The sequence below is a fragment of the Pteronotus mesoamericanus genome, unplaced genomic scaffold (genome assembly GCF_021234165.1).
Source record: "Pteronotus mesoamericanus isolate MK-2021 breed Mesoamerican mustached bat unplaced genomic scaffold, CSHL_Meso_final contig_32, whole genome shotgun sequence".
Lineage (NCBI taxonomy): Eukaryota > Metazoa > Chordata > Mammalia > Chiroptera > Mormoopidae > Pteronotus > Pteronotus mesoamericanus.
The window spans coordinates 6,822,872-6,847,410 of record NW_026555134.1 but is presented as its reverse complement, the minus strand read 5'-3'; the positions used below and the strand labels follow the sequence as shown (position 1 = coordinate 6,847,410).

The 24,539-nt window shown below is 38.1% G+C and overlaps 1 pseudogene; it reads right to left on the bottom strand.

The window, feature by feature from the left end:
• LOC129072505 (acyl-CoA (8-3)-desaturase-like) lies at positions 1 to 24,322 on the bottom strand (annotated as a pseudogene).
• Between the last annotated feature and the right edge of the window lie 217 nt (positions 24,323 to 24,539).

Below are 24,539 nucleotides of genomic sequence, written 5' to 3'. Positions count from 1 at the left end.
CTAGGATAGAAGAAAAAGATATTTTTTCTCCTCTAGAATGGGACGCATGTCAATGTTGCTTTCATAATCACTATATACTACTGCTCAGTGTCATCAACAAATAAACTAATAATACTATAGCAAAAACCACAAATGTCATTTATTAAGAGCTTATGGTGCTCCAAGTTCTAGAACCTAAATAGATGACCTCATTTAACCCCTATATCAACCCTGAGAGGTAGATTTTTTTAAACAGGTGAAGCAATAGACTTAGATAGGTGAAGTGACATGCTTTAAGTCAGATAAAATGTAAGATGAACACAGAATTGAATCCCAAACTCTGAATCTTAAGAGTACTTTCTTAACTCAGCGGTTTTATACCTGGAAGCACAGGAGCAGCCTGTGGGGCACTTCAGGAAAATTCCCTTGTGCAGGTAACACTCCTTGAAATTATCCATTAAATTTGATGAGGCCGCTGATTCCAATGTGCAGCCAGGGTTAAAATACAGGTTAATCAATACCTTTGGTTTCCTCAAGTTTAGTGACAGAGCGTATAGGAATCATAGTCCTCCACTGCTTCTCCTTGCCATAGCTTCAGTAAGAATGGAGGGAGCTGCAGTCATTCCTTCTGCCTTATCCCCACTTGCAGCCTAAGCCTTAGGAAGAGCCTGTCAGCAAATAGCACAGGTAGAACATCAGATAATAAAAACTATGTTGTTTGATTTTACTTACTAGCCCAGGTGTGCTCATTGCACAGAAATTCCAGTGAATCAGACGTTAGTGTGAGAGTCTATCATTTTTCTAGGCAAGATTAGATTAAAAAAATTAATAAAATGAAGTAAGTTGGTTATTACCTTAACTTAAGCTAAATCTTGTTTAAAACCTTATAACAGAAAGAAGTGAAGCTACATTTCTTGGTCAAAGTATTAAAGATCTTCTTTATAGCAGTTTCATAGCTCAGCATGTCCGTTTAATCTATAAAATCATCCAAATAAGGAATGTTTGAATTTGGCTATCTTCAATATTCTTTTCTCTCAAGTTGTTTAGGTTCCTGATATATTAAAATACTTATTGTTTTAACTTCTACTAATGCATATGTCAGTTTGTAGAATATGAAATTATATTCTGATTTTTATTTAGAATGAATGGTTTATCAAAACCCATGAGAAATATAGGCTGACAGCATTTTCTTGCATTTGCTGCTGTGTGCCCACCTACTTTAGTGAGGCAGACCTATCTGTCCCTACCTGTGGCATCAGTCTGCCTAGGGTGTGGCCTCTGTTGCCCAGGGAGGGAACCAAGAGCCTTTGCCTCAGAGCATAAGTATGCTCTTTTTTTGCCGTGGTCTCTTTCATCAGGTGCCCAGATTTTCACTTGGGTTCTAATGCCAGTTTCTTAATGCTGGAACCCCATGGTTGGTTAACGTTTTTATACTTCTCTGGGTCCCAAAACCCTGCAACTAATTGGGAGCCCACTAGCCCTTGCTTCCCATTTGGGTTATACTTCCAGACTTTGGATATCTGTAAGAATTCCTCTCCTATCCCCCTTTCTGATCTATTAAATTAGATTCAGAGTCCTGATGTCTCTCTTGGATTCTCTTCCCCTGATGAACGTCTATTGTTCACATCTTTCTCTGTACTACTTAACATCCCATCCAGACTCTTAATATTTTTAAGAACTCCCTTCCCCTTTCAACACCACTTGTAAACTAGATTCAGGTTAGTCCTGGGGTCGTTTGGACACCCAGGGCTGATCCGGTAGGGAAACAAGTTTTCCAATAACTGTCAACTGTGGCATTATCATTGACCATGTTTTCGAAACTACCATGACATGTGTTTAAAATGTACATTAAGCCGTAATTTCTGGCATCTACCTGTGTAATATAGAGGAAATACTCAGATTTCTAACAGCAGCAAGGTTACTATGGGTTTTTACATTGGAAATACTCAATTATTTTGTGATTACCTTTTAACCTAATGTAATTTATTTTTAAATTACTTTTCTTATTTCAAGAAAAAAACAGAAGATCTGAAGTAAAAGGAAAAAGAATATTAAAAGTGAAATCATATGACAAAAGATATATTAAAGCTTAGTCAAAGCATTTTAATTAATGGTGACTTTTAAAGGCCCAATTTTAGCTTTTTCATTCATATTTTACAGAACCACATTGTGATCATTATTTTTAGGGTCACTTCGCAAGTAAAGTGTTCCCACCATGATCAGTGTACATGGGATGTGGTTCATCTGTGTCACCCACACAAACCAGTCTCTTTTTCAAGAACTTGACCACGAAGAAAAAGCCCAGGCAGCCTTTCAGTCCCAACATGGCACAAAGTGAGGAAGAGGCCGGTGCAGAAGGTGATCATCCACTCCAAGTCCCTCTACTTCTGCCAGATAACAAAACAGAAAATATACCACTGGAAGGAGAGAAGAGGCAAGGCACGGGGTCAAATCAGGAAGAAATATTTGGGCTGCTGGTTGTATGGAATGTTCTTTTTCTTTCTCCAAGCTCCATAGAGAGAATCTTCTTCAAGGCAGCGAGGAAGGGGTACATGTCGGTGTGTGTATCTTTGTGGAAACAGTGGACTTAGCAAGGTGCTGGAATTTCACGTGGTTTACTGGCAAAGGCCCCCTGTGGGTGATAATCACAAAGTGAAGTGGCAGGTGGTTCACAAAGAGACGCTGAAGACCAACATCATGGTGCAGTCTGCTTGGACCCAGGCCTGAACTGTTCTGAGCAGCACTGCCCAGAGGAAGAAGGGCACGAAGGATGTCCCAAAAACCCAAAGAGTGACCCAGGAAACCACATTTAGCAGCAAGATGTGCAGCAGGTGCGGCAGGAAGAAGATGTGGTTGGCCTTCATAAGCCTGGTCCGCTCCACTGTGGCCTGCCGCTTTGGGAACTGGTTGGTCAGCTCTTTATTCTTAGCGGGGTCGAAGCTGAGCTGCTCCAGAAGCCATAGCAGTTCTCTCTGGAGCCATCCTAGTTCCAAAGGATTCCCACAAATAGTTTTTCACAAAATGAGCAGCTCATTGTAAAAATGACTAATCATGCAAGTCACAAAGCACACCACATGTGAGGACCTGCAGAAAAAACAAAGAAGAAACATTCTTTAAATTAATTAGATTATTAGAAATTGAATGATTACTAAAGCAGGAACAAAATTTTTGACAACTATGTTTAAATAACAGACAAGATTGAAAACCTCTTCAGGGAACAGGGAATTGTGAAAAAGACCCAACAGATTTGAAAAAGAACTGAATAGATAACCCATAAATGCTTTGAATTTCTTAATTTTTATGGAGTTGTGCTCTTTATTTTTCTTTTAACAATGTTGAACTGAGGTCATTATTGTATTAGTCAGGGTTCTCAAGAGAAATAGAATCAATAAAGTGTACGTGTGGGGAGTGTGTGTGAGTGAGAGAGAGAGATATTGAGAGATGGATTTATTTTAAGGAAGTGTCTCATGTGATTGGAGGCTACCAAGTCCAAAATCAGTAGGGTAGGTTGGCAGAACTGGAGACCGGGGTAAAGCTGATGGTGCCGCTCAAGTCAAAGACAAACTGCAGCAGAATTTCCTGTCTCTTCAGGGGAGTCCATTCTTTTCTTAAGGCCTTTAGCTGATGAGATGAGTAATGAGGCTCACCCACATTATGAAAACTAATCTGCTTTATTCAGAGTCTACTGAATTTAAATGTTAATCTCATCTAAAAGATACCAGACAGCAACATCCAGACCAATACCTAACAAAACATCTGGGTACCATGGCCCAGCCAAGTTGACACATAAAATTAGCCATCACAATATTTCTCATTCTGTAACTTTTTGCATTTCTAAAATTATTCTTCAAGCTCCAAAAGCATTTGTCTGTTACTTGTTTATTTTTCTTTTATTGATTCTATAGAGAGGGGAAGGGAGGGAGAAAGGGAGGGAGAGAAACATCAACATGAGAGAGAAACATCCATTGGTTGCCTGTCTCACAGCCCCCAACTGCGGACCAAACCTGCAACCCAGGCATGTGCCCTGACTGGGAATCAACCAGAGACTTTTTGGTTTGCAGGACAACTCCCGACCAAATGCGCCACACCTACCAGGGCAGAATTTGTTTTTTAAAGACAACATTCCTGAACATTTTACTTATGTTAATTTTAGTAATGAAATCCCTCTTTGTAGAAGACTGTGTCGTTTCTTATTCTTATGTAGGGAAAAGACTTGATATGTTTTAGAGACATATCTTCAGTATGGTCTATTTTATTAATTTTCCTGTATTCTTTTCCCTTTCTGAAGTATGAAAAATGGCCTAGTGACATGTTGGTTAGGATTCTGGACAGCACTGTTTTTTCTGCAAATATTATATTCTATACAGAGCATAGTAGAGACTCTACCTATACTGTACGTAATCAGCAGTTGATAAGCACAAATTTTTATGTAGATTTTAAGTGTCACATTGACCTTTGGTCCACTAGCTCAGAAATGTCTACCTTCTTTTTGAAGTTAGCACATTACAAGGAAAACAGAATTTAGAGCTCTGTGTTGAGGATGGTGCTTACAGCACCATTGGTTAGATCATAAAACTAAGGAGGTAATAAATGAGCTTCTCCTGTGGGTGTCACTTTTCTTCATTTGCAACTCCAGCCTCAGAGAACTCATACCTTTGTACAAAAATTTGAGTCGGTGACATATTAGCTGTTAGGTAGTTTCAGTACAGAAAACTGATGCAACCATCAGTTTTTAGTATTAAACCATCGTGATACTAAGGTTTAAGTAGCAGCGTTTTGTGCATGAAGTGTAGCATTTCATGGACTTTGTTTTGATTTACTACCATTTTTCTGACTCCTTTTGTAGTTGAAAATAGTACCAAAAATGGGAAATCCCAAAGAAAATTTTTTTGTCATCAAGGACATTTCTACATGTTATATTCTACAGAAAGGGTTTTTTACATGATAATTTTATTTCCACAGAGTCAAAATTCTTTATGAAACTTTCTTTGAGTAGGTGGATATAGTTTGTTTTCATTCCTTCCCTGTAGGTAACTGCTCCAATATCACAGCATGAGTCAAACGTGTTTCCTGTGACTTTTTTTTCCCCCTTAGGATCTGCTGGGCAAAAGTGACAATAGTACATCTTTGATGGCTGCTAAATTTCTGTGCTGTTTTTTTTTTTTTTCTGATGAGCAAATGAAATTTGTTTTTCTCTTAATTTGACAGCCTCTCCTTGTCGAAGTTTTCCTTCTTATATAATTCAATAGTTACGTGACAATTACAGCATGTGTTCCCGCTGACTAGGTTCCACAGTTCCTTAGACTCCACAGTCAGGTCGCTCATCAGCGCCGTATAAAGGTATTGCACATGAGCTGGCTGGGGCAGTGAGGAAGAGGTGAGGTATACTTCATTAGTACTGTGCACTACATCTGATCCAGAGAAGCCATTACACCAAAAATAGACACTGCCCCTGCCATGGATATTTGTGGTCATTTAAGACTGGATACTTCTTTGTTTTGGAGAGCTATCTGAATATTGCAGGATGTTTAGCAGCATCCCTGACCTCTATGCATTAGATTGACCCAGTTGTGAGAATCGAAAGGTTTCCGGATATTGCCAAATATTCCCAGTGGGTAGGGGGATGGTTGAGAACCACTGCTCAAAGCCACTATTACAAATCCTGGTCTTAGAAAAGACTGGGGAGAGAGACACCAAGCTTCAGGGATTACAGGTGATGTGACTTTAGTGGGCTGGGCTAAAATAAAGTGGCTTCTATAGTATCTTTTCAGCCTACCTTGGAATGTCTTTTGTGCTCACAAATTTCTCCTGTGGTTTCATGTTTCCTCTGAAGAAAAGGAGGATGTTCTCACAACAGAAAATGGACTAACAGAGGCTACCTTATTTTGAGAGTTACTCATTTAATGGCCAATTTAAAAAACAGTATAGAGGGTGTGTGGGAGTCCAGTGATCACGGCATGGATTTTAGGCCTGGACTACCTAAGTTGTAAGCCCAGCTTTCTAATGCCAGGCTGGGTAATCTTGGCAAGTCTCTTACCTTTCTTATGCCTCAGATTTCTACCAATAATAGAGGGATAATGATAGAGTCTATTTAAGGAATTGTTGTGAGATTTAAATGAGATACACACACAGTTCTCAGAACAGTACTTAGTACATTGCAGTGTTGAATAAATGTAAAAGGAGAAAAAAATAAGGTGTTTTGCTAGAAAGAAATGGATGCATAAACTTGGGAATTTTGTAGTCTGTAACCTCAGTAACATAATTAAGCTATGTCTGTTTCACAAGCTTTTTGACAATTACTGATTTAATGTTACCATTATATCAAAGAACATTACAAATGAAGCTTGATATACCTAAAGTGAAACCAGGGCTCTAAAAGCATAGAAAAGTAATGACTTTCAGTTTTCTAAGTTTGGTCCATATGCTCTGGCTGGGTGGCTCAGTTGGTTGGAGTGTCATCCCAAACACCAAAGTGTTGAGGGTTTAATTCCTGGTCAGGGCACATACCTAGAGTGCAGATACGGGAGGCAACTGATCCATGTTTCTCTCTCACATCAATGATTCTCTCTATCTCTTTCTCTCTCCCCTCCTTTCTTTCTCTAAAAGTTAATAAACATATCCTTGGATGAAGATTAAAAAAATGTTGGCCCTATGCACCCCAATGTTCATAGCAGCACAATTTACAATAGCCAAGTGCTGGAAGCAACCTAAATGCCCATCAGTATATAATTGGATCAAAAAATTATGGTACATTTACACAATGGAATACTATGCAGCAGAAAGAAAAAAAGGACTACTAAACTTTGCGACAGCATGGATGGAACTCAAGAGCATTATGCTAAGCAAAATAAGCCAGAGGGCGAAAGACAAATACCAAATGATCTCACCTATAAGTGGAACCTAACCAACAATACAAAGATGCAAGGAAAATAATACCAGCAACACTGAAAGGAAAAGAAACCAACAGAGACAAGTGGGAAGGAGGGAGGTGGGGTGGGGGAAAAGGAAGGGAAGGGGAAAGTCAAGGAACATATAGCAAGGACTCATGGACAAAACCAAAGGGGAAGAGTTGAGGGAGGGAAGGAGGGAGGGAGGGGGCAAGGGAAAGTGGTGGGGGGTAGACAGAGACAAAAAGAAAAAAAAATGTTGGCCCATAAAGAAATGTTGGTTCTGTCCTCAAACACTATTAGAGAGGAATTTGAAACTCTATCTTCACATAGTAAGCACAACCACCAGCCCTATACCCTGTCTTAATGTAATCCCAGATATGACAAATATTTACTAAGCCCCTTTCATTTAGTTAATTAGAAGTGTCTGGCTAGGAAATCTAAGCCAAAGGAGCCTGAGCAAATGTATCTGAGGGCCAGAGAAGGACCACGCCAGGACCGGTGTTGCACAAACGCAAGGAGAAACACAAAGTGAGGCCCAAAGCAAGGAGAAACACAAAGATTTAACTAACAGTCACTCAAGTCCTCTGAGTATGCTTACCTTGTTTTTATGCAGTGCTAGAAACACATAGAGAAATTTGGCCATAACCTGAAGTACTATCTAACTGCAGCAATATAATATTTTTGTGGTTTAGATAAAAAAGAAAAAAGGTAGGCAGCAGGTTTTTATTATTACCTACTGTTGTGAGCACAGATACTTGGGATTCATTGAAATGGCAACGAGAACTGGATTTCTGTTTTAAGCATGAGTTCACACTGAGTTCTATTCCTTGTTGTCTCAAAGAAGTTACAAAAAAACCCCATGGTAAGCCGGATACGTGGCAAACATTATGTGGATGTTATTTTTTATAACAATAGTAAGTAACTATTTTAAGTTCCTGCTCATAGTAAATAATTATAAAGCACAAAGCAAATATAATTGTCTAAAATATTTCAGACCTTAGTAGGCATTAATTGAAGGAAGTCAGGATGTGGTGGGCACTGGGCCATGTTCAGGTGGAAAACAAAGGGACCAAAGACTCTGCAAGGACCTATTTTGGGTCCCTCCTCTTGTGGAATGAATCACATAGGAATGGGGTGCGCATGGGTACCTTTCTTAATGGTGGTCTGCTTGTCTGCTCTTAGCGGTGCCTGTTGGGTTGTCTTCCTGGTTGAGTTAGTCCTCTAAAATGATTTCAAAGGAGGTTATGTTATTTATAAAGATATTTATAAAGAGTTAAGCTCATACCATCAGAAAAATACTGTAGACAGTCTAGTTTACTAAATAATTTACTAAATAATTAGCTACATACACATTTGCTACGAATTGTACTTCACAAACTTAATTGGGGAAAAAAATCACAGTCACACATATATATAAACTAAATATCCAGCATCCTCCTTCCTGTGACCTTCAAATTAATGAGAAATTTGGTGTGATCCATTTTTAGTGTTTGTTATCTCTTTTATACCAATTGTGTATGTATCCAGGAAGTTATGGGTTTACTGGGAAATGGGAGAAGGCCTGTAATTGTCACTCATTCGAGCTGTGCTCAAAAATTCCTAAGGTGGGCAGTTTCACTCTAGCCACACCTGGTGGGGCACAGTGACCTCACTAAGCCTGGACTTTGCTGTGTAATTCCAGGATGAGAATCTGACATTATTTACTCTTCTTTGTTTGATGTTTTTGTATTAGGACATTTACCCCGGCAGAAGAGTATTTTTATTGTCCCCATATGTACTACTCTGCTGTTAATTATTGTAAAGACTTTATCACTCACAGTTTATAGCTTTAACTACCTGTGTTCCTAATTTGTTACAGAAGGTTTATTCTCCTTCAGAGCAGGCTCTGGAACTGCCACCCCCAGTCCCAGTTACCGGATATGACTGTGCTGTCTCTTGAAAGTCCTCTCTTAGCTTTGTGGCTCCTCTCCTTGCACTGGCAGTAAGAGGTTGTTAGATAGCCTTGGCTTTTTTGGCAGGAAAAGAGCAGCTCTCAGATAAGTAATACCTGAGAAAATGTACCCACTGTGCAAAAGTTGTTTCTTTCTGATGCTTCCAGTGTCAGGCCTTCCAGGACCTCTGTGGCTCCGTGTGTTCCCGGATGATATATAAATGAACAGGATGAAGCTGAATGAAGAAAATCCGGGTTTTGATTTTCTCCAGATTTTGAAAATGACAGATGTCTACATTTTTCTAATTCTTCTTTTTGTAATGTTTTAGTCTTTCTCCTCTGAATTTTTCAACTGTTGAATTCTTACGTATTTTCCCGAGTATAGCGAATCAGATGAGTTTAGTCTGTGTAAAGACACCCAAGAACACTTGATGAGCAACTGCACGTGGAACGCTGCTTTAAGAATGCTTCTGGGGAAAGTTTCATTGAAGCAGTTAGGTTGATGCTGGAAAGTAAGAAGGGGCTTCAACATATTTTGAGGCTCTCCAGGTATGTTCTTGACTGCCTATTGGCACCTGAAATTTATCATGTCAGATCTTATGATGTTTTTGCTTTATCTAATGTGATGATATTTGATGAATTTATAGAAGTTTTGAAGGCATTTCTGTCCTCAGTGTCCTTATTTATTGATCAAAAACTTAAAACAATGGAAATTGATTCAACAGTCATACCGTTTGTGCTTTAGCCTTCCCTCTGTAAAACTATGTACAAGAAGTAAGGATTTAAAGACTTCTGCACGTGTGCTGGCCTCTACACTCTGCAGTTCTCTGTTCCCAGGTAATAAATGTATTAGAATGACATACTGCAACCTCATTTGTCATTCAGAGTTTGTACCTATACAATTATTTGGAAACTTGGGAAGATTTTTCATGATATTCTATCCTTCACCCACCACAAGACTTCCAACTGGCTGACATTCAAAAAGCATTTGCGAAATAGCAGAGTAAAAAGCTTCCCCAAGGAACCAAGTTTTACCAATTTGAGGCACTGGAAAAAAAGAGTTGTATAAAATTTACTTCAAATTAAAAAAAAAAGTAAAGTAGATTTAAGCATCTACTCCAACACTGGATATCCCGATCAAAGTACCATTGCTTTGTTTATTGAATTGTCATCTGATATTTATTAAGCATCTATTGTATTTCCAGCTCTTCACCAGGTCCTACAAAGGCAAAAATGAGTGACATATGATCTCTGAACTCAACAGCTCTCTACCAATAGGGAAAAGACCCACGTAAATGATTATAGAGTCAGCCATGATGGAAAACATGTGCAATGCCATGGGTGTGCAGAGGGAAGAGTATTAAATGGTGCTGGGGGTTGCAGATTGGAAGGAAAAGAATGGTGAGAGATGACTTAACAGAAATTCTTTGATGAAGGATGTTGAAGAATTTTCCAGGTTCACAAGGGAATGATTCCATAGGCAGAAGAAATGACTTTTACAGAGGGCCAGGTGATTGAGGGACTCTGGTTTGGAAGTGAAGCATATGGACGATGGGTTGTGGGAAGGTGATGCGGAAGGAAGCAGACCTTTACTGTGATGGGTCTTATATATATTGTGGTATGCTTGGATTTTCCTAGGGGAAGTAAGCAAGGACCCGTACTAATTTAGCTCATCTAATATGTACTAAATAGCTTTGATGGTGATGATTCTTTTTTAAAATGGCTCACAGGTCAACCATTCATCTCAAAACCTGGCTCTAACCATAAAAAAATCTGTTCATTTGCTCATTTATTTATTCTTTCATGAAATGTTTTAAAAGCATCTAATTTAAGCCAGACATTATAGTAGGCACTCGGGGCAGGAAGCTTAATAAGAAAGGATTCCTGTGTTGACAGATTGCCAAATGGGTTATCTACTTAAACTGTAATAGCAAAGGCCAATAGTGACCTCCTAATACATAGCAGCAATCCCTTAGAGTTGCTAGATTAGAGGATAGATTTATGTTTATAACAAAGTGTCAAAAATTTTCCCAGGAGGTTGCATCATTTTATACTCATCAGCAATGTGTGGGAATTCTGGTTGCTCCACCTCAATGTTAACATTTGGTATCATCAGTCATTTTGATTTTAAGGGTATTAGTGTGTGTGAATTGGCATCAATGGTGATTTCAATGTGAATTTGTCTGATAACTGGTGCTATTGAGCAACAATTTCATGTTGGGCCTGTGGGTCTCTTCTTTTTGAAGTGTCTCATTTCTAAAAACTTAGGTTGTTTGTTTTTCTTCTTTTTCAAGTTGTAGGAACTACTTATGTATTCTTCATTGAAATTATGTCATATGTGTACTATAGATGTTTTCTCATAGTCTGTCACTTGTATAGTCATGTTATTAAGGGTATTCCTTGAATTTCTATTTTCCATAAAGTCCAATTTCTCAGCTTTTAGTTTATAACTATTCCTTTAATATGTGATCTAAGATTGCAAGGATATTTTCTTATGTCTTCTAGAAAGGAACTCTTACAAGCTCATAATTATGTTTGTCATAGATGCACAAGTGGATTTTAATAGAGATTTACTATATTTATTGGAAATAACTTTTTTATATTTGCATGTACTATAGGGGGTTGATTATAACTGGATCCATTTAAAATTGATTTCAATAATACATCAGTAAGCTGTGTACTTCAGAATGAGAGAATGTGATATTATACATTATAATTTTATATTCTTTTTTAAACTACACAAATAATGGATGTACTACCAATTTCACAAAATTTCCATCCTTTCCAAGGGTACTTAAAAGGAACACTTCCTTTTTGCCCTCATCATTTCATGCTTTTCTGCAGAATGTAAGTCATATGAGACATGAACTTCTATATTTTAACTTCTGCAGATGTTGTGAGCATGTTTGCTAATTGTTATTGGCATAGTTACTGGGAAGGAATTTAGATAAAAATAAACATTTCATTAATTTATAACATTATGTGAACACTACTTGCGTCTTGTTTAGATCAAACGTATTTCCAATGTGGTGAACTTACAACAGGGATCATAAAAAAATTTCTCTTTAAGAGACCCAGAGGGGCACTTTATCATACTTAAAGGAAGAATCTATCAAGAAGACATCAACATTGTAAACTTATATGCTCCCAATATAGGAGCCCCCAAGTTTATAAGGAAATTGTTGGATGACTTCAAAAAAGATATAGATAGCAACACACTGATAGTAGGGGATTTCAACACCCCACTGTCAAAAATGGACAGATCTTCCAAACAAAACATTAATAAACATATCGTGGCACTGAATGAAACACTGAATCAAAGAGACTTAACTGACATATATAGAATCTTACATCCCAAAGAAGAAAAATACACATTCTTTTCAAATGCTCACGGCAGTTTTTCAAAGATAGACCACATGATAGGACACAAAGCAAGCCTCAGTAAATTCAGGAAAATTGAAATAATACCAAACTTTTTCTCAGACCACAAGGCCTTGAAACTCGAAATCAAACTCAAAGAGAAACTTCAAAAACTTGGAAACTCATGGAGACTGAACAGTACACTTTTAAACAATGAATGGGTCAATAATGAGATAAGAGAAGAAATAAAAAAATTTCTGGAAACAAATGAAAATGAACAGACAACTGTCCAAAACCTATGGGACACAGCAAAGGCGGTCCTGAGAGGGAAGTTCATAGCAATACAGGCTTACCTTAAAAAGATAGAAACATTTCAAATAAAAGACCTAACACTACAACTTGAAGAACTGGAGAAACAACAACAAATAAATCCCAGAGCAAGTAGAAGGAAGGAAATAGTCAAGATTAGAGCAGAACTGAATGACATAGAGACAAAAAGAACAATTCAGAGGATCAACCAATCCAGAAGCTGGTTCTTTGAAAAGATAAATAAAATTGACAAACCTTTAAGCAGACTCATCAAGAAAAAAAGGGAGAGGACCCAAATTAATAATATCAGAAATGAAAGAGGAGAAATAACAACTGATACCACAGAAATACAAATGATCATCAGAAACTATTATGAACAATTATATGCCAAGAAATTTGAAAATCTGGATGAAATGGACAAATTTTTAGAAAAGTATAATCTTCCAACACTGAAGGAGGAAGAAACAGAAAGCTTGAACAGACCGATAACAGTTGGGGAAATTGAAGCAGTAATCAAGAAACTCCCAGCACACAAAAGTCCAGGGCCAGACGGTTTCCCAGGAGAATTTTACAAAACATTTAAGGAAGAGCTAACCCCTGTCCTTCTCAGACTATTCCAAAAAATCCAAGAGGAGGGAAGACTGCCAGACTCCTTCTATGAGGCCAGCATCACCCTGATCCCAAAACCAGATAAAGACCCTACAAAGAAAGAAAACTACAGGCCAATTTCGCTGATGAACATAGATGCTAAAATCCTCAACAAAATATTGGCAAACCGCATCCAGCAATACATTCAAAAGATTATCCATCACGATCAAGTGGGATTCATCCCAGGGATGCAGGGATGGTTCAATATACGCAAATCAGTAAACGTGATACACCACATAAATCAAAGAAAAGACAAAAACCACATGATCATCTCGATAGATGCAGAAAAAGCATTTGACAAGGTACAGCACCCATTTATGATCAAAACACTCAGCAAAATGGGAATCAATGGGGCATTCCTCAACGTAATAAAGGCCATATATGAAAAACCTACAGCCAATATCATACTCAACGGGCAAAAACTGAAAGCTTTCCCACTAAGATCGGGAACACGACAAGGATGTCCGCTCTCACCGCTTCTTTTCAACATCGTATTGGAAGGCCTAGCCACAGCGGTCAGACAAGAGAAAGAGATAAAAGGCATCCAAATAGGAAAGGAGGAAGTAAAACTATCATTGTTTGCAGATGACATGATAGTGTACATAGAGAACCCTGTAGACTCTACCAAAAAACTCCTCAACCTAATAAGTGAATTTGGCAAAACAGCAGGATACAAAGTCAACACTCAGAAATCAAAGGCGTTTTTGTACACCAGCAATGCAATAGAAGAAGAAGAAATCAGGAAAAATATACCATTCGATATAGCACGAAAAAAGATAAAGTACCTAGGGATAAATTTAACCAAAGACACAAAAGACCTGTATGCAGAAAACTATACAACATTGAAAAAAGAAATTAAGGAAGACACAAATAAATGGAAGCATATACCGTGCTCATGGATTGGAAGAATTAATATCCTTAAAATGTCCATACTACCAAAAGCAATTTATAGATTCAACGCAATCCCTATTAAGATACCAATGACGTATTTCACAGAAATAGAACAGACATTTCAAAAATTTATATGGAACCATAAACGACCTCGAATAGCTGCAGCAATTTTGAGAAAGAAACACAAAGTAGGAGGGATCACAATACCGGACATCAAACTCTACTACAAAGCCACTATACTCAAAACAATCTGGTACTGGCACAAGAACAGACCCATAGACCAGTGGAACAGAATAGAAAGCCCAGAAATAAGCCCAGGTCTCTATGGACCTCTAATATTTGACAAAGGGGGCAGAAGCATAAAATGGAGCAATAACAGCCTCTTCAACAAATGGTGTTGGGAGAGCTGGATGGCTACATGCAAAAAATTGAAATTGGATCATCAGCTGACACCATACACAAAAATAAACTCAAGATGGATAAAAGACTTAAATATAAGTCGCAACACCATCAAAGTCCTAGAGGAGAACATTGGCAGGAAACTCTCAGATATCCCACGCAGCAATTTTTTTCACTGATATGTCTCCTAAAGCAAGGGACATAAAGGAAAGAATAAACAAGTGGGACCTCATCAAAATAAGAAGCTTCTGCACGGCTAAAGAAAACATCAGCAAAATGAAAAGGGAGCGAACCATTTGGGAAAATATATTTGCTAATGATACATCAGATAGAGGTTTGATCTCCAAGATATACAAAGAACTCACTCGACTTGACTCCAAGAAGACAAACGATCCAATCAAAAAATGGGCAAAGGACCTGGGCAGATGCTTTTCTAAGGAGGAGATACAGAGGGCCCAGAGGCATTTGAAAGGATGCTCTGCATCACTAGCCATTAGAGAAATGCAGATCAAAACCACCATGAGGTACCACCTCACACCGGTCAGAATGGCCATCATAAACAGATCCACAAACAACAGGTGCTGGCGAGGCTGTGGAGAAAAGGGAACTCTAGTCCACTGTTGGTGGGAATGCAGACTGGTGCAGCCACTATGGAAAGCAGTGTGGAATTTCCTCAGAAAGCTGAAAATGGAACTGCCTTTTGATCCAGCGATTCCCCTGCTGGGACTATACCCTGAGAACACCAAAACGCCAATACAAAAGAACCTATGCACCCCCATGTTCATAGCAGCACAATTTACAATAGCCAAGTGCTGGAAGCAACCTAAATGCCCATCAGTAGATGATTGGATCAAAAAATTATGGTACATATACACAATGGAATACTATGCAGCAGAAAGAAAAAAGAAGTACTAAACTTCGCAACAGCATGGATGGAACTGGAGAGCATCATGCTAAGCGAAATAAGCCAGGGGGCGAAAGACAAATACCATATGATCTCACCTATAAGCGGAACCTAACCAACAATGCAAAGAAGCAAGGCAAATATGACCAGCAACACTGAAAGGAAAAGAAATCAACAGAGACAAGAGGGAAGGGGGGGGCAGGGAAAGGGAAGGGAAGGGGAAAGTCAAGGAACATATAGCAAGGACTCATGGACAAAACCAAAGGGGAAGAGCTGAGGGAGGGAAGGTGGGAGGGGGCAAGGGAAAGAGGGGGGGGAAGGCAGAGACAAATGTATTTAAAAAGTAAATAAATTAATTAAAAAAAAATTTCTCTTTATTATTTTTTATACTTTCAAAAGCTGTAAAACAGACAAAGGTAAAGGAATTCAGAGCTTTTTTTCTTTTGTATGTCCCAGGTTGCTCTTGACATTTACTCTAAAATGGCCAATGGGACTAATGTGTCAGTTTACTACTGTCTTTTTGCCTCTGGACCCAAAAGAGTTCTGTGCCTTTCTATTCATTTGCTCTGGTTTTGCTTATTTATTTTTTTAACAGTTTATTAAGATATAATTCACTAATTTAAATTGCATAATTCAGTTTTAAAAGGATATTCACAGAGTTATGTAACTGTCACTACAATAAATTTTTAGATCATTTCCGTCACCCTTAAAAAGAAACCTGTACCTACTAGCAGTCACTCTTCCACTTCCCCCAACCTTTGCCCACTCCTCGGGCCTAGGCAACCACTAATTTACTTCCTTTCTTTATAGATTTTCCTATTTGAGATATTTCAAATAAATACAATCATACAGTACATAATCATTTGTGACTTGCTTTTATCACTTAGCATAATATTTTCATGGTTCATCCATGTTGTAGTATTTATTGGTACTACATTTATTTTTAGGGTTGAATAATATCCCATTATATGGCAAGTCCACTTTCTGTTTATTCATTCACTAGCTGATTTGGGGTTTCCGTTTTTTGATTATTATGAATTAGCTGCTGTGAACACTTATATGAGTTTTTACATGCACATATGTTTTCCTCTTTCTTGAATATATACTTAGGAATGGAATTTTGGGGTTATATGGATAGTCTCTGTTTAGCATTTTGAGGAATTGCCAAACTGTTTTTCCAAATTTTATTTATTTAAGAATTTATGTTACATCCACTTTATTCTTTAAATTTTATTATGTGTTAGTTTTGGGTGTACAGCATAGTAGTTAGACAATCATATACTGGTACTTTACATAGTGTTCACCTGATATTTTCAATACACATAGATACTTCTCCACCACACTCTTATGTTATATGTTCTGCAAAAACAAATGATTAGAATACTTAGAGGTTTTGTTTTATCTTAGGGTTATGTGCCAAAATTTGACTTTATTGACTTTTACTGCAAGGTGGTGCTTTAGTTAACTTGAGATCTTGCCAGAGCTTCTCTATTATGTTCAGTGGCCCTCAAGTGTTTGCTTTATGTAAGCTTGGATTTAAGGCTGAAAAGATGGAATTAGTTGATGGCAACTTTTGATTCTTCCCTGTAAATCTAACAGTTGAATTTTATTCCTTGAAGGAAGTGTGGGTTATCCGGGAAGTTCTTATGGCTTGACTGGCACGTATGCTCTTGTGCTTTATGAGAGGATATCTAAAGAAAATGGAGTTACTGCAAAGTCTGTTAGAGACCTGAGATCAGGCGAAGCTGGAGCTGGGTCAGCTGATGCGCTCCAGAAGGCTGCATTCTGAGCAGTGAAAGGCTGCATGAGAGCTTTCCCACAACTGAATGGAATCTGGGCAGACATGAAGGGAGCTGAGGGGCCACTATATGTGTTACAGAGACTAACTGCTTTATGAAATCTAAAGCACCCTGAAACATTTTACACCCTTTTTCTTGATATAGCACACTGGTTGCTGGAGGTCCCAGCAGAGGTCTTTAGGTGCTGTCTTGGGGGAAGTATGAGAGACTCTTTACTAGTCAGTCACAGGGGAGGATTTCTCTGAAGGATGTGAGGGACTAGAGACCCAGACACTGCTGCCTCAAGTGTCAGGTAACAGCCATGTGGGGTGGCTGCCAATATGAGGAGCAGCTGAGGGGAACAGCTGTCTTCAGAACCTGCACCGGGGTCGTTGCCCTCGGTATCTTTCACCGGGATGAGCATATTAAGTGTTAATTTGGAGAGGACTCAGTTTTCAAGGATATCTCCCAGCCTCTGCCAACTCAGCCTGAACCATTGAAGGGAAAATGTGGACCACTCATGGCAAATGCCAACTTAATGCTTTCTTGTATTACATACTGAGAAGAAAGAATAATTTCTTTCCGAGAAGCATGGGTGGATGCTGCTTCTCTCTGAGGCACCTGGTTTCATTACCCAGCTCTCAGATTTCTGTTGGTAAATGTAGTTCACAGGGAAATGACCACATAAAAAAATCCAGTTTATATATTAAAACTCCATAATTTAGGGGATTCCACCCTGCCCTGTGCTGTCTAAGCTGCCTGCTGAGTGCAGAGTGACTAGATTAACAGTTTAAGGAGACAGCCACAAACAGTAGATTACTGGAAGTCTCAAACAGACTGTCTAAGGTCACACAGGGTCAACATATGACATCATCAGAGGCAGATCCAGAAAGTAAAAACAGCAGTCTCTAACCATAGAAGTTCACACCACAAAGTCACGAAATCAAGACAGATCAACTTAAGAAGCAGAAGCAAAAGAGAAGAGTCTCACAAATAATAGGAAGACAAAGAAATACGCCCCACTTGAAGGGAAAGGAGGAATCCTCACAAAGAGAACTAAATGAAAATAGAGGCAAGGAAACTATCAAGTATTGAGTTCCAAACAACAGTTATAAGGAAGCTCAATGAGCTCAGTGAGCTCAGAAAGAATTACCAGAAACTACAGGGAAACTACGAGGAACTTACTGCAAACTATATCAGCATGAAAAAGGACATAGAAACTATCAATAAAAGACAAGAGGAAACGAAGAATACAATTTCTGAATTGAAGAACACAGTAGAAGGAATCAAAAGCAGGCTAGATGAAGCTGAGGACCAAATCAGTGAGCTGGGGGACAAGGTAGAAAAAAGCTCCCAGAAAGGGCAAGAAAATGAAAAAAGACTCAAAAGAATGAAGAGGCATTTAGGGAAATGCAGGACAACCTGAAACGTAATCATATCTGCATAATAGGGTTACCAGAAGGAGAAGAGGATGAAGAAGGGATAGAGAACCTGTTTGAAAAGGTAATGATGGAAAAATTTCCCTAATTGGAGGAGAGAAAAAGTCACACAAGTCCAGGAAGCACAGAGGGTCCCATTCAAGCGGAACCCAATGAGGCCCACTCCAAGACACATCATCATTAAAATGGCAAATATCAAAGACAAACAGAGAATCCTAAAGTAAGCAAGGGAGAAAGAGGTAGTAACATATTAGGGAGCCCCAATACAGCTAGCATCTGACTTCTCAACAGAAACCCTGAAAGCCAGAAGGGAATGGCAAGAAATACTCCAAGTCATGAAAAGCAAAGGCTTGCAACCAAGACTCCTCTACCCTGCAAAGCTCTCAATTAAAATGGAAGGCGAAATATAGGGGCTTCCCAGACAAAAGAAGGCTAAAAGAATACACCTCCACCAAACCAGCACTGCGAAATATGCTAAAGGGACTGTTTTAAGATGAAGAAAAAGTTTCTATGAATACTCAGTTACTTTCAGAATTGCCAATACTTGATATTACCAATATTTTTAATACTCATTAATCTGATTGTGACAATGGTGTTATTTTCATTGTTCCTTTACTATTTGTTGAAACTAAACCTGTTTTAGTATATTTCTTGCCTATTTCTATTATTTAAAAAAAAAAGCTTTAAATGACTTTTTGGTATTCTTTGTCCATTTATTGATTAAAGGTTTATAGAACTTTTCCCCCTAAAAAACAAAAAAACAAAAAACCTATTAACCATGTTTTAGGTGTGTTGCAAATACTTTCCTATCCTATTCCTTGTGTTTGAACTTTTTTTATATGTATATTACTATATAGTTAAATGTTTAATATAGTTATATTGTCAATATTTACTTTATAGCTTCTGGCTTTGAATACTTCAAAGGTCATGAAAAATATTAGTTCTATTTTCTTCTAAAACTCCTTAGATTCTACATATTGATTTTTAACTCACCTGAATATTTCTTGTATAATGTGTGAAATAGGGCTTTATATTTGTTTTATTTCAAATAATAGTGGTCCATGCACCTTATTTGTTGAGTAAGCCTTATTTTCCCCATTGATTTGAAATATCAACTTAATCATATATTCCATTGTTAAACAGATATGTACATTTGCCTCTAGAATGCGCATTTTATTTCATTGATCTAATTGATTATTTCTGTGCTGGTGTAATGTTGGTTTAATTGTTGGTTTAAATGGTTTTAAATTTTTTAAATATTTTATAATTAACTTTGACATTTAAAAAAATAAATAAAATCAATCTGCATTTAAGAAAGAAAGACAGAGAGAGATGGAACTCCCTTTTGTGACAACATGGATGGAAGTGGAGAATATTAAGCTAAGTGAAATAAGCCAGTTGATGAAAGACAAATACCGTATGATCTCACCTATAAGTGGACTCTATTCAACAAAGTAAACTAATGAACAAAATTAACCACAGGCACGGAAACATGGAGCAGACTGGAAGTGAACAGAGAGGATGGGGAAAGAGGACAATGGTGGAAATAAGGGGAAAGGACTAGAGAAAGAACATGTATGAATGACCCATGGACACAGACAACAGAGTGGGAATTGACTGTGGGAGTGGGGGGTGGGGGTGGGATGGGTGGAGGGGGGTAAAGGAGGAAAAACTGAAACAACTGTAATAGAATAAGCATGGTTTATAAATAAAAATCCTAATTAAAAAAATTTCAAAAAACTCCAGAATTTATTTAAAATATTTCAGCAATTATAAGATAAAAATTCAGAAAATAAAGAATAGAGTGAAATTTCTCACACAAGTATTTTGGTTTTATATTGATTGATATGTCTGTCACATGACAGTATCTTCTAACAATTTGTTTCACCATGTTACTGCTAAAAATGTTTTTTCTTTCTAATGAGGGTAAGAAGCTTTCTGTGGTAGCATGTACTGCCTCATATTATATTAGCAGGGAGAGCAAGTTGGTCACATCTGAGTTAGAATTCTATACCAGTATATCATAATTTCAGACGTTGAGCAAGATAATTACCTCCTCTAAATCACTTTCCTCAGCTGTTGAACATGGACAAATTTTTAAGTTTAATATATGTTTAGAGCAGTGGTTTTTAATTTGGGGTGCCTGAGGGTATAATTGGCAATACCTGGAGACATTTTTGGTTGTCATTGAGGGGGGAGTGCAACTGTACTCTTCCGGCATCTTATGGGTAGAGGCCAAGGATGCTATAACACATCCTACATTGCACAGGATGGCTCCTTCCACTCCCCCCAGCAAAGATTTATCTGGCCCCAACTGTCAGTAGGAATGAGCTAGAGAAACCCTGGTTTAGAGGAATAGAATGAATAATGTTTCCACTAGAAGTCTTACATAAAGAAAAAACATATTGATGTCTGTGGCAAAATATGTCTCTTCTTAACAGATGGTGAGGAACAAGAGAATACTGTTATATATATAAATATTGGGTTTTAAGTATTTAAACTGTTTGAGCAAGATGAGGATTGTTCACATGTAAGAATACATCACAGATTTATTCAAAGTAGTATTTTGAAAGGTGCTTATATGAAGGGAAGCTGAATTTGTATTGCCGATATTGTTATGAATGGGAAAAATAAAGCACAACACAACAAAACAGGAACTTAGAAGCCACACACTGTGGGTCCCATTCCCATTTCCAGCACTTGGCATCCATCTGACCTCGGGGGGGAGACTAAACCTCTCTGAGCCTTGGTCCCTTCTGTAAAGTGTAGATAACATCTGCCTTACAAGATTGTGAGCTTGGGGTTTCTATTAGAATTAATGAGGTGATTGAGTATCTAGAACATCATATAGGATCAATCAACGTAAAGTTCTTTCTCATGATGAAGTTTGGAAATTGACTTGGTATATGTGAAGACTGTTTTTTAATAAGAAAAAAGAAAATGGCAGAGGGGAGCATAACAGCTATAAAGACTGTAATTTACTAGCTTATTTGTTTGCATGGTAAAAAAATTAGAAAGAAACCAGACACATCATATTCATTAAATCTACCTTCCATTGTTCTCCCCTGACCTCCAGGCCCCCTCTCAGAGGGGACCGCTGTTTGCGGTTGCTTATGTGTCCTTCCAGATCAGATAGAAAGAAGGGTCCTTGCTATTCTGACCCTAAATACTGAGGTTAAAGATAGCCTTTAGGAAGACTTGTGGGCAAGGTCAGAGAAACCCAGGTTAGGGAAAGCCCAGTTTTACACAGCCCGATCTAAGGGAACAAAACTGACAGTCTTGCCCAGGACCCATGAAAAACACAAAATGCAACCGAGCAAAGAACAGTTCTAGGAGATACTATTAGGTCACCCTCTTAGTCGTTGAGGGAAAAATGACCCTAAAGGCAAAAACTATGTCTAGAAGTCAAAAGACCTCTGTGTTCCAAAAAACACAATGTGTTCCAAAAAATAATGATAACGGTATCAACAGCTAGGCGGAAGATGTAGTATAAATAGATTAGGAAGAAAAAGATAATCTGAGGATCAGAGTTTGTGTCAAAATGAAATAATAATGTGCATGATTATGAAGGAAATGTTAAAGACCTTGTACATCTGCCAAACCAGCTGAGGAGTATAAGAATGCATTTGAGATTTACTTTAAGAGAATATAATATGTATTTGATAATTTCTTTGAATTATGCTGATATTGAACTGACTGTGGCAAGACTTCTGTTGCCAGAGCAGGGAAAATGAGGGAAATGGAGAAAGTGTGGATTCTAGACATGATTTTTAAAAAGCCTCCCTCCTCTGGTTGATACCAGGGGAAAGTAACCCTGACAGCCATCAAAGACGGGAGTGGGGTGACCTTGTCGGCCAGCCCCAGCTTGACAAACGAGATCTTATGACCTAATACATAGGGAACCTATGGGATTCATGAGAATGACCTGCTATTGAATTCCTATTAAGTGTAAGCACGTTTTGAACCTGATTTGTTTATTCTAGTTGCTGACAAGCTATTTAACTCCTCTGATATGGATGAAAACCTTTTCATCTGTATCTTCTTTACAAGTCGTTACACCAAAGAATGACTTACCCTTTTTTATTTTCAAGACATTTCCCTCCAGCTATGTATATACAATAAATTTTACCTAGAAAGCCTACATACTATGTAGATAAAGGATGTTTCCCTCTTGCTGTCATCGTTATCCACACTTGAAATCTTATTTTCATTCCTCTTGTCTCTTAAACTCCTTCCTCCAAATCCACTTGTTAATCCTTTCTTCATAATGTGTTTTTCGATTATTGCCACCATGGTGCTCCTACATCCTAATGCAAACCCTTACAACCTCCGGGCTTGAACTACCTTAATCACTCTCTGTCCGTGTTCCTGCCTGCGTCCACATCTTTCTCCTCTGGTCCCCGGTGCACACCAGCCTGTCACTCCCCATTTGTGTGTATACCTGTATTATTCCTCTCCGTGCATTATGTTTCCTTGCCTCAGTTGCAGCTGGTGATATCATACTCATGCTTTAGCTCACCTCCACCTCGGCAACCTCTCGGATCTCTCCAGGCAGGTTGGGTCCCCGCGCCCCGTGTCCGACCTGACTGCTGACATTGGAGCTCTGTTGATGTGGCAGCAGGGTTTGGACAATTTGTGCGCTGCTACGATTGTGTACACACATAAAACCCAGATGGTGTTTCTTATGTGGTATGCTATTTATTTTTTATACATTTTCAGTATAAAATATATTTTTATACAGTAGGTATTCTGAGAACATGGCACAGTACATTGTATATGTGTTTGATCAAAGGTAATGAACTAATGTAAGAACAACAGGCTCTAGACTCAAAACAATGACTGTCCAGTTTTTACATGGTGGAGCCCAGACAGTGAAGGTGCCCATTCTATCCTCGCACCGTTTTCCTATGTGTGTCTTGTGTGAGCGTGGGGGAACTTTTTTTTTTGTAGCAACTTCTAAGGTTTCTTTTGAAATGAAAGGTTTTTCTTTAGTCCGACCCTCCTGGGCTCTGCTCCTGCTAAGTCCTAGTGAGAGATGAAGGGATGTGTCCTGATGGGTAGTTTCGGAAACAGGTGAGCACATGTACTTCTGCTCGCCTTATTTTTGGGTGCTTTCTGTTTATTGAAAACACATTCTTGTTTGTGCTTTGTGTCATGTAATAGTCAGCGCTCCCTGAGACTGGCTGGGTACATCGATCTAAATCTGGTATGTAGAATTCGTAGGCACTCGAAAATTGTAGTTCTAGGCGCTTTAAAGTTGAATTATATGTACATATTTTCTGACTTTATATGTTTCGTGTCCCATCATGGACATTGATGCTCTCCTATGTTTCTATCTGTGTGTTTAAGTTTGTGTTAAATAATTTGTACAATAATTTAAATCATTTTTTATATAAGAAAAAGGAAAACCTTTACAAATACCTTTACAAAAAACCTTTACAAAAAACCTTTAAGGAAAACCTTAAAATCTGTAAGGTAGTCTCATTAACATTTTATTAAACTACTTTTAAATTTTTTTCTAAATTTGCTTATTATAGTTTTTTCATGTTATAAAATAGCCTAATGTACCACAAAGTATTAAGTGACACAGAATGTGACAGGCCCTTTGTAAGCTGTCAGGCACAGTTCATTTACACCATTTTGTTATTAATAGTGGAAGTTTTCAAAAGCAATTTACTCTGAACATCATTTGGTCTCTAATATTTTCTAAATTATAGGAGAAAACAGAACTTTGAGACTTCGTCTCCTTCTCTGTCTCACCTTGTTTCCTTTCCTACGTGGTACTGCGTCTCCATTTGGCCTCTATTTTTCTTTTCTTTCCTAGATGACATATTCTTACTAGTTAATCATCCACAGTCAGCTATGGGGAGATTGCTGCTTTAAGGTTAAATTCATCAGCTTGGTGGTTTTGGTATTTTGATGATTTATGGATGTTTATGACTCAGGCATGGATACAAACGAGGGCTGTCACAAGTACCATCGTCTTCCTTTCCAGTTCACTGTAGTGCCTTT